Source organism: Eufriesea mexicana, unplaced genomic scaffold (assembly GCF_001483705.2).
Source record: "Eufriesea mexicana isolate 0111107269 unplaced genomic scaffold, ASM148370v2 scaffold2884, whole genome shotgun sequence".
NCBI lineage: Eukaryota > Metazoa > Arthropoda > Insecta > Hymenoptera > Apidae > Eufriesea > Eufriesea mexicana.
This window is the reverse complement of record NW_016910932.1, coordinates 28,143-40,145: the sequence shown is the minus strand read 5'-3', so window position 1 is coordinate 40,145 and position 12,003 is coordinate 28,143. Positions and strand designations below refer to the sequence as shown.

At 40.6% G+C, this 12,003-nt stretch overlaps 1 protein-coding gene across 1 annotated transcript in view; it reads right to left on the bottom strand.

Annotated features, from left to right (window-relative positions):
• Positions 1-12,003, bottom strand: part of LOC108550566 (uncharacterized) — a 41,199-nt gene that overhangs the window by 5,690 nt on the left and 23,506 nt on the right. The gene's annotated exons all lie outside the window — the stretch shown is intronic.

The window sequence follows — 12,003 nt, the reverse complement described above, 5'->3', positions numbered from 1 at the left end:
GAAACAATAAACAAGAAACTCTTTATTAGGCTGCTTCCCTGGCCACGGCTTATCGCGAAACGTAATTTACATTAATGCTAGCTTTATTGTCAGGCATAAATTGTTCTCTGCGGAGGCTACTAACCACAGTCGTGACTAGGCCGCCGGCATAAATGAGCCAAGTTATTTCTGCTTCGGGAGGGTTTCGAAGATTAACTTCATCGTTATTTTTTAAAACCTGCTTTGGAACAGGTCGTCTATACGATCAAGGTGTCTGACAAGGTGTCTGTGGGTAGCGAGGATGGAAGATCGACTCGATGGAGGGAATAGTGACAGCTAATTGCATTGTCTCTTATTTTCTTCATATTTTTCTAGACATCCTTCGATTTCTTAAAGATCCTTTGTTTCTTAAATGCAACAGTGTGATTAAATGAATAAAAAACAGGCAAATTCTCGTGTTTGTGTCTTCAATATCTGCGATAGTACTTAGTACTTCTGACAAAATATAATTTATCCTGCCCTCTGTGGAGTCTATCGTGTGCTTGAAATATTAAAACAGATCAAGGAGCGATACCTAGCAAATCACTTGCGTCGATGCCTTCACGGACAGTCGCCTTTAGGGTTCGGAACCATCGAGCATAGTGAGGTATACGAGGGTGACGTCTGTCACGGGAAGGGTCACGAATAGTCTAGGGATCCCAAGTGCCTATGAGGCTAACAGACCTATTAATCACCGTGACGCAACCTCAGGTTTATGAAATGTCGATATCTAAGGGCGGTAGAGGTCGTTTGAAACGCACGTGTCTGCCAAATGTTCAGTAATCCGAGACTTCCAGGATCCCGATTCCAAAGATGCTTCACACCAAATCCTCCACTAGACAACCTAGCTTTTACGCGTTCTAAAATCCAGCCAACTTTCATCCGACCTCCAACCTTTCAGCCACGGTGAGATATAGATCGGAACAATGGCACGGGTTAGGAGGAGACGGAGAATCGCTAATCTAACCGAAAGTTACTAGCGTAGACACAGTGGCGTATCGAAGCCAAGGGGTTAAAAGGAAGATTCGTCGCGGAGACAAATTTCTGCGATAAAATGACACGCGAGGGTGGAATCTAGCCTGGCAATCAAGGGATTCCCGAAGAAGCTATCTCTCGTCCGGTCGACGACTGGTATCCCGGTGAAATTAGACCCTTTGTTGCACGTACGTAGGTTAATCCGTATACGAAACGCAGGCGCGAGGGCCTGCTCTTAAACACGCGGCACGATCGCGACGTGTCAGCTGTATTAAAGGTAAAAACGGGCACGTCATTAGGAAGGGATTATACACTCGCAATAGCGGAGTTACCCCGCGGGGTCACCGGCACACTTGACTCCATTACTCATTTCCCATTTCAGCCGTATCACGAGATTCGGCCGCCATTTAATGAATCGAGGCCCCCTCGAACGTGCTTTCGTATTATTTATTCGAGCATTTCTGCATACTCGCGGCCGGCACGCACGTGTTTCGTGTGCAAATCTTTGCCGGCGTGTATGCTGAATAAATTGGCGGCACGCTCGCAGATACCGGTCCTGATTAGGCGACGTTGTAATTTCGCGAAAATATCGCGAAGACTTTTAAGCGACCATATTCAGTCGCTTGTTATCGAGGTAATCGGTGGTAATATGCAAATATCCTTGTTCTTCGTGCTGGCTCAACGAGCCTTTTCACTGTCATTCGATTGGTAGCCGGTATCACTTGGATTTAATGGTAATTTTTATCGTTTGCACGCAATATAAATTTGGTCAAGCACGCGCTATCGTGGGATCTATGTAAAGCTAGCTTAAACAGGCTGAGGGGTGGAATTAAATACGCGTAATGGGGTGACTTTTAATAATACGTTACACATGTTATGCATATTGTGTCATGTGATCCGGAATTGTAGAATTTTGATCGATTTAATACATTTATTGGTACAATAATACAATTAACTAGCATTCACAGTCTATAATACAGCGATTTTTAATAATACCACATGATATATTAGAATACTGGAATTTTAGTTAATTTACTTCACTGCTCAGGCTAATCTTATCCCCAGGATGTTAGTATAGTGAATAATGCAACGATTTTTAATAATACCACATGATATATTAGAATACTGGAATTTTAGTTAATTTAAATAATAGGATTATCGATATAATTATTAGTGCAATTCTAATTAGCATGTAATAGGTTAAAAACACTGCTCAGGCTAATCTTACCCCCAGGATGTTAGTATAGTGTATAATGCAACGATTTTTAATAATACCACATTATATATTAGAATATTGGAATTTTAGTTGATTTAAATAATAGGATTATCGATATAATTATTAATGCAATTCTAATTAACATGTAATAAGTTAAAAACACTGCTCAGGCTAATCTTATCCCTAGGATGTTACTGGATGATGCTGGATAGTATGACTATAACGTATAATACAGCGATTTTTAATTATACGTTAGAATAATAGATATTTAAGTTAATTTAAATAATTGGATTATCGACATAATTATCAGTGCAATTCTAACTAGCATGTAATAGGTTAAAAACACTACTCAGACTAATCTTATAATTAGGATGTTACTTCCTGGACAGTATTACTATAACACAGTTACTAATAACTATAACAAGTGTCAAACTATTCTCCATCTAGCTCAGAATTAATTTCCAAAATTCATCGCTGTTCGTTATTGAATTTCTCACATATATTAATTACCGTTCGATACAATGATCCTCGTATTATTCTACATACGTATCGCGCATCTAACCTTCGCTTCATTTTTCAAACCCCGTTTTATTCGTTATTTGATTCCACAATTCAGCGAAATCCTGCACGCGCGTTATTCATTGCCCGCGTCGTAAAAAAATGTTTTCCATGTCGCCGATAAGTAATTCCGAGTTATCTTTTACTGCGTACAGAAACATTACCCCCGATAGAAATTGCTAAAAGCGTAATTAGTAATACATCTATTACATCGTAATACATCGTAACACATTGTAACCTGTCCGAGGAGCAACACGTACGCGAAAATAACCCGGCCCCATATTTGACATAGACACGCACACGCGCGCAAGGCCCCATATTCCCGATTTAATACGCAACGTTTTAATCCTGTTTGCGCATTGTTTTACTTTTCGACAATCGCCGGATCATATTCCACGATTAAACAGTAGCAAGATTAAACTTGTTGTAAATTTCACGTCGCGCTTATAATCGCAATTACGATACACACGCAACAAAGCGGCGATAAAATAACGTGCTTCACTGGCAAATATTTCTAGCGGGCAAAGGATACACAAATGGGAACGTTTCGAATTAATTAACTTCGCCGCTGTTTCCCATGTCCCAAGTTATAAAAAGAGAAAAAATAAAACCCACTCCGGGGGTGGTCTAGGGGGTTAAGAGGAACTCATTAATCTAGACACACAGAGCTGCCTCTTTCGCTTCGAGAAAAAGGGAAGAGAGGGAAAGAAAAAGGAAAATAGAACTTCTTTGAAATATTATTCCAGCTATTATTCCGTGCCATCCACCGGCTCCCGAATATAGTGCCAAATGAATTGCTCCTTAAGTTCGAAAGAAGCTCTCTCCGAGAGGCGACTTTTCGCATTCTAACGCAATTGAAAGTTGCCGCGAAATCGGAAAATGGACCCAAGTTTTGATTACTTTAAGTCCGGCTAGGCGCCTTTCCTTCCCCGAGATCAGCGTTAAATTCGATTTGTACTTCGCCTGAACGGAAAGAAAGCACCCAGCCAGTTGGTCGATACAATTAGAAACTCGTCGAGGATCGAGAGAGGAGAGGAAAAACGGACTATGCACCGCGTCTTCTCTTCATCAGACGAGTGTTTTCGAATATCTTCATCTCCCGGTTACGGGGCAACTTTGCACCGAGTCTTTTCGTCTCCTATGCCCAGAATTTTCCCGGTCTCCTTCGTTCCAAAGAAAGAGAATTTTTCGCCATTTTATATTCGATATCAAATTTATATTATATGTCAATCTTTGAAATACCGTGTCGGTGGTATTATTAGTCATTAGGAAGTTCCATATTGCCGACCTGGTAGCCCTGGTAAGACACAAGACATGGTCTGATGCTGGTCATCATAGATGCAAAGTGCCTGAGAAGTATGGAGCAATAATTCACTTCAATTTTTCTTTTCAAATTCGGAAACTTCATCCAATAACGAAATACACAGGCCTACCAAGGGTCTATATAAATGCTAGACCTAGACCTGGTAGCACGCAGCATATAAAGGTACACGATGTCTAGGTAATGTCACAGTCCACTTACTATTCGATGCCAAACACAATCTTGCCAAAGAGCCGTCCGTCATTAATCGCTGTCGAGCAAGAAGGGCCTAATGACGATATACACTTTCCATTATTTTATTTCAGAATTGCGAATCGACTGTAGAATATAATCCCAATGAGGAAAGATCGGATGCCCACCGTTTAAAATTTGACCGCATGGTGTCAAGGCAACGGGAGTCCATTTGCTATTCGATGCCAAACACAATTTCCTCAAAGAGCCGTCCGTCATTAATCGTTGTCAAACAAGAAGGACCTAATGACGATATACACTTTCCATTATTTTATTTCAGAATTGCGAATCGACTGTAGAATATAATCCCAATGAGGAAAGATCGGATGCCCACCGTTTAAAATTTGACCGCATGGTGTCAAGGCAACGGGAGTCCACTTGCTATTCGATGCCAAACGCAATCTCGCCAAAGAGCCATCTGTCACTAATCGTTGTCAAGTAAAAACAACCTAGGGACGATACACACGTTCGATTATTTTATTTCAGGATTGCGAATCGAGTACAGAGTGTAGCCCCGATGTGGAAAGATCAGATGCTCACCGCGTTTGAAGTTTGACCGCATGGTGTCAGGGTAACGACAGTCCACTTGCTATTCGATGCCAAACACAATCTCGCCAAAGAGCCATCTGTCATTAATCTTTGTCAAGTAAAAACGATCTAGTGACGATATACATACACCAAGAACACCGAAATTACTTTTTCACCAACCGAATATACCATCGCGAAGAATACCGCGGCATACCTGGTCTACCTGGACTGACAGCTTAATAACCCCCTTCTTCCACGAATAACCGACTCCATTCACTCGACACGCGAAACACGCTTGGTATCGCAGCATGTACACGGAAAAACAAGCACGAGGAGAGAAAAATGAAGAAGTTGCAGCTTCGCGGTGACTCGGTGTGCCCCTTTGCTCCCGGATTCCTCAGCGACCAGGGCCGTCGCAATGCTGGGGTCGTTGGGCAACGCTAACGACCACGGTCTGCGCTCTAATCGCGCGAACAGCGCGTTAATCAATCACGACGACGGTAATAATGGCGACGTTTAACGGCGACAATGGGCGCTTTTATTGCGGCGAGGAACCTGGCGAATAAAAATCCAGAACCGAAATAGGGTGGGCACCCTTCGCTGAAAGCGGCTTTGCGGTATGACCTAATACGAATTATAATAGGGTTAGCCGGAGATAACGGCACGGTTACTCGCTGTTGCGTGAGTTCACGAGCATATAATTATGATTGCGTTGAGATGCTAATGGCGTATTGTTTCGGTCACGGAAACAACGGGCGGCGTTATATACCGGCGTGTTCGCTCGAATTATCTTATGTTAATCCGTGGTCGTGTTCACGGACGATTTCGATTCGGTGGCCGCGATGGAAACCACCGGCTTCGGGTAAAAACGCCTCGTCCAGATAGTTTATCGTCTAGGTAACACGCGTCACCGGTGTCCCGTTAACGTTGCTCCCCGATGGCGCGGGGGTTGATCCTCTTTGCTCGCATTAACGCGAAATCATATGGTCCAGCGTGTCTGATAAATCATTACGTATATCTGATCGGCAATTAATCAGGGTAAAAATAATAAGCGCCAGGCTGCATGAACTCGCGTTGCTTTTGTAGTTGCCGGCGGCCATTAATCCTGTTGCGTGAAATTACCGTAAATACGATATCGCGGTGTCATCGAGATTTTATCCGAGTGTCGCTGTTTTTCCACCGTGTATAAATTTAATTGCGCGTTTCCAGTGATTTACCCGCTGTTTTTCTCCGCGTCCCACGGTGCTCTAGGCTGACGGGGCGCGCGGCGATTTTTATTCCTCGATCAGGGTAATCAACGAGGGGTTGTAAAATTCGAAAGGGAATTAAAAAGTTCCCCGTGTGATTGCGCCGTGGGAACGATACGATTCCTCTCGATGAGATACCTTTTTACGAGAGGTAATAATTTTCGAACTCGGATCTGGGGCTGGCAGCGAAATCGCAAGTTTTTCGGAATAAAAGACGAGGGTTGAGTGGCATAATTCGATTGATTAACAAGCTTTAGGAAGATGGAGGTTTAATAAATTTCTTTCGTGGGTTTGGTGAAGTAGGAAAGAGCAAGAGAGTGAATAAAGAAGCGTAATTTGGTTGACGATTATAGTGACTGCGATTCTTTAGCGATTATATTTTTAATTGTGGGTGTAGGTGTATTGTATTTACGTGTTGCAGTGATGACACGCGTGTCAAATCAGAATTATTTGTTTTTAGGTTTGTAATAATTAAATATATTTAAAAAATATCTTTATTTTAACAGACTTAGAAATAGAGAAAAATTATGGATATTTCTAAATATGACAGCATATCTGATGGCTTAAGCTAGGTTTTTACGAATTTTGACATACGGAAGTCAGAAGGTTCGCCATCACTGACATATTAATATTTATGTGTCGTTATATTATAATTTATGGTTGTAATTTGCTTGGCTATTATCGTAGTGAGTTATTAATGATAAATTAATTTCGACTTCATTCGATAGCGTCAGTTGTGAATAGTAGAATATGTTATTCCAGATTTAGTTTTATTATGATAAATTATTCCTCGTTATCTTTGTTCATTTATCCTTTTATGTCACAAATGTCCTAGTTGTGCATTTCTCTTTTGCTCTGGTCGTATATTTCATAATTTTCATAACGATATGACGCCATTAATCTGCGTTAACTGAATATCTAGGACCTAATTAGACCCGAATATTACATCCAGCTGATGTAATATGCGGAACCTCGTCTTCAAAATAAAATGTCCCCAAAAAACCACGTGCAGATTTTTCGTTATATTATATCCAATCTAAATTTCGTTATTTCAAATATACAAAAGTCTTTGAGACGCAAAATTATCCAATTGATTAACAGTTTTATATTCCGATGCTTCAAATTTTCGCTGGACACAGTTCCTCCAAATTGCCATTATCGATTAATAGAAATTACAACACATCTCAAGTATTACAAAATCTTCGCATGGCATCCCAATTAAATTTCCCAAAAATAAATTTGCATCGGGTAAAGACTTAAAAAAAGAAGAAGGAAAGATTATTGCAATCTTTAAAGAATTAATTCACATCAAGGAAGAACTAAATAGAGAAAAATAGAAGCACCTCATAATTAATTTAAAACGATCTTTCACCAGCAAAAATTCGCCATAAGAACGCAAAAATCCAATTGACCGAATCGAAATGAAGCAATCGTGCATCTCGCCATCTTCTCAAATTGCAGCCTAACCAACAACCACTAATTACAGCGTTACTCCTATCGATTAATCCGCTATTTAAATAGATACCACGCGTATCTGTTAAAAATTACAACACATCACAAGTATTACAAAATCTTCGCATGGCATCCCAATTAAATTTCCCAAAAATAAATTTGCATTGGTAAAGACTTAAAAAAAGACGAAGGAAAGATTATTGCAATTTCTGAAGAATTAATTCACATCAAGGAAGAACTAAATAGAGAAAAATGCAAGCACCCCATAATTAATTTAAAACGATCTTTCACCAGCAAAAATTCGCCATAAGAACGCAAAAATCCAATTGACCGAATCGAAATGAAGCAATCGTGCATCTCGCCACCTTCTCAAACTGCAGCCTAACCAACAACCACTAATTACAGCGTTACTCCTATCGATTAATCTACTATTTAAATAGATACCACGCTGTGGTGGCCAGGTTCGAGGGTGGTTTTTGTCTTAATTACGCGTCGTTACGCGCAACTAATTGCAGCGGCAGATAACAGCATGGAGAACACGTCAGACGTCTCGACTTATCGCTCGCACTAATCATACCCGGCCACGAACGCAGAGACCAGAGCGAAAGGGCTGGTCCGAGAGAGGGTGGCTGCGAGCCAGAGTAGGGATAACGTCACGCGTACCGCCGCTTTCGGGGTGAACACGTCAGATTTAACTGGATGTAATTAGCGATTACAAATTACCCTTTTGTCCATTAGCGCGGCCGCGATACGCGCGGCAGCTTTGCGCAGCCGCGGCTGCAAATGAACATGCACTATGCAAAGGCCCTCTGCCGGCCTCTGTCTCTCCTCGTCGCTTCATCCGTCTCTCAGACTCGCGAGAGCCACGTGTATAAGAAGCTAAGAAGATTGGGAAACTGTATCCACTCTTTTCCCAATTTTCATTGCGAAAATTTGATTATCCTAAAGGTGTGTCACGTATTTCCATTCTCGAGATATTGCTCCTCGAAGTACTGTGCGTTCGAGAAAAGAAGGCACCGTGTGATTAGTTCCGCTGATAGTTTCGCGATCACAGGCAGTGATCGATATTGGTCGGAAACGGTGAGTGGTGATCTTTGTCACCATTTTCCGTCAATAGATCACTATACAAGATCATAGGAGTCTCAACGGAGTTAGTCAGCTGTGAGGATGTAAACACGCTGTGCCTTCTTCTCTCGAACACACTATACACAGTTCTTCGAAGGTTCTTCGATTCTTGCTCTTAGCGTTCTATAAACAGAAATTTTTGAGGAAGATTTAGTCAAATGATACTTTCACGTCCTTTTAGAAACTTATGCTGGTTTAATTGGGGTTTCGTAGATTTTTATTTTACTATAATATTAACAGTGAGTTCTCATTTTGACTGACTCGTATATCGTGTCTCCGTGTATTTTATGGATTAGGATGTGTGGTGATTGAATATATAGCGTGTGAATGATGATCGCGTGTTTTTCTACTCATGGTCCATGTCTATTTGGGGTTTGTACGGGATTCGTAAGCTTTTCTGCGATGATGGGAGTTTAGACCAATTCGGGTCTTCGTCTATTGGTGATTTATAGACTGTTGTTAGGGCCTAGTCCAAGTGGTGCTCCAGTGGTCTATCCGTGATTCATGGGATGTTGGTAATAAAGAAATAAAACAGACTCCCATTGACATGAGACACTAGGTGTTCTTGGGAGTGAATGTAGAGAACGAACATCCCTTAAATTAAATCGAAAATAGAGGGCAGCTCGAAGTAGAATTGCAAAGGGTTAATGAATCCCGAAGAACTTCGCAGAATGACGATTTTGAAGATGCTTTGTCTGAGAACAGAAGATTGACAGTGTAGAAGCACGATAATCTACTTGCACCTAACTCGCAATCAGTCCTGATACGTTTCGTGCATCCCTTTCTCATCTGTGTCTACCAACCAGATTATATATGCATAGTAAATTTCTTCGCGTATTTGGAAGTCGATCTGATACCAGTTATACAGGTCTACGCGTGTCTCTAGTTTTCGCTGATGAAGAACCTCTTTCCAAAGTCGAGGAAACGAGACTGTGACTCCGTTAGGGTGCCAAAGTTGGGGGTTTCGCTGATGGTGGCCGATCCTGGCAGTCTGTTCCTTTTCTCTTCCTGCGAATGTGGGTCCACACGTAAAGGAAGATGGACGGAAAATCGCGAAAACCGAACGAACTCATCCGTGAACTGTGACCATTTAACGCGAACCAGTTGGGAAAGTAGGCCACTTGCAGCGTGCAGAGCTAAACAACGTTGGGATGGTGTTTGAGTTCCTCTTTATCGCGGCAAGGTGAACTCGGGGAGGAGCACACGAGGGGTGATACTTTTGTACGGTACCTTTTGATATATCGAAGGTGAAAAGTTTCAAATTGATGGAATCCCGACCCGCGTCTTTGTGTAACAAATGTTTTCCAAGCAACTTTATTATGTTGCAGGATGAAAAGCTGGGGTCGGGAGATTTTTTATCAGCTGTTGTTAAAATCCAGGAAAAGTTTGTTCCGAATTGACATTGTCGTTTGAGATCAACCTTTCGAAGAATTTTGTTAAATTCTCGTCCTGGAATTACGAGTTTCTCAAATGACATGATTCATAATTAACCCTTTGCACTCGGCAATCTTTTCGTTACAAAAACATAGTAATTCGAAGACTTTATAATTATTTTACCTCGATATTACACGCGTCATTGGACAATTTGAAATTTGAGATATTAATTAACAACGATCTTTAGAATCTGATTAAATGGCGACTGAGAGTCGTCTCTCGAGTGAAAAAGGTTAAAGGAGTTATCTCACGTGTGTTTGTATATAGGTTAGGTTCATATAGGTCACATAAGGATAAAAATCATGAAATTTGATGCAATGATATTTCGTACGGAAAATAAAAAAATAGATAAAATATATATATTAATAAATTAATTATAGGTGTTTTCGTTGCACTGTGTTTTAATTAAACACGTTATTGATTACAAAAGCTAGCAGCATTCACCTACCATGACAGAAAGAATACCATGAAAGAATGCTGCAAGATTAATTTCATACGTATCAGAAGAAAATTCGCGAAAACGAGTGATCAAAGCGATAACGTAGAATTGGGGAATTTTTAATCAAAATTTTATCTCATGCTAGGTTCAGTCTTAACACGTTAAACGCCACGCCGGTTTTACGTGCGGTTCTGTTCACGCCACAGTTAGCCGTCATGCGGGCCCTTCGGGGGGCCGTACGGCCCGGTGAGGCCTGAACGGAAAGTCTAGCACCAGTCCCTAGTCACCAATATGGCGTTTAACGTGTTAACCATTTACACTCAAAAGGCGTCTCTCAGTCTAAAGATCGATGTTAATTAATATATCAAATCTAAAATTACTCAACGATGCGTGGAATGTCGAGGTAAAATAATTCCACGTCTTAATTTGCATACGATTTCTTATATACCGTTTTAAAAATATCCTCGACTTTATGACAGAAAGTGTTTGAATTACTATTTTTCTGTAACGAAAGAATCGCAGAGTGCAAAGAGTTAACAAGGGTTAAGTGTCACACCGGTCCCGAGGGACTGGCCCAAACTAGGACCAAAAGATGCTAACTTTTGGTGCTAAATTCTTCGCCATCTTTGGACCTAAGGTTTGGCAATTCTTGTTATAATAATTGGTACAGTATCTCCGAGTTTTATGAACACTTCGTTCGCCACCGATGGCCTATTTGATGGCCTAAACTGGGCCTGAACGGAACAGCAAGCAAAATGGGCCAGGCGCTCAACGTGTTAACTTATTTCAACGAACCTGTTGAGATAAACCGTCGAATGCGATTCGAACAGTAAAATTATTCCTCACACAGAAGCGAAAAATAATTACGCGGCATCTTATAACACGGTTTCACTATAACACGATTCATAAATTGCGAGAACTCTTCTACAACACGGCATTCTATAACATGGTTTCGCTTTAACACGATAAGAAAATTACAGAAACCTTTATACAACACTGTACTTCTACATGAACAGTGACGACGGAGAAATTTATTAAATTAAAGTTGCGTTAAATTAAAATAATATTTCTGTTTCTTTGTTTTCTTCTGTGTTGTACATACATTTATATTTTTAACAAAAATTAAGTTGTTCGTGTAGAATTAGAAAAGAAATTTGCTTTTAATAGGTTTTCGGAACGTAACCCCCCTTTTTGTACTGGCTCTGGGTCTCATAAACATGGTTTCACAAAACAAGAAATTTTCTAGGAACCTATCTACCGTGTTATAGGATAAATACCGTGTTCCGATAAATTCGTCCCGCAACAATTAACCTTTTGCACTCGCAAGATGATCTTCAGTCACCATTTGATAAAATTTGGAAGATCGATATTAATTAATATGCCAAATTTAATGTAATGTAACAATGTACGAGGTATCGAAATCAAATAATTCTCCAATTCTATTATTATACAATTCTTT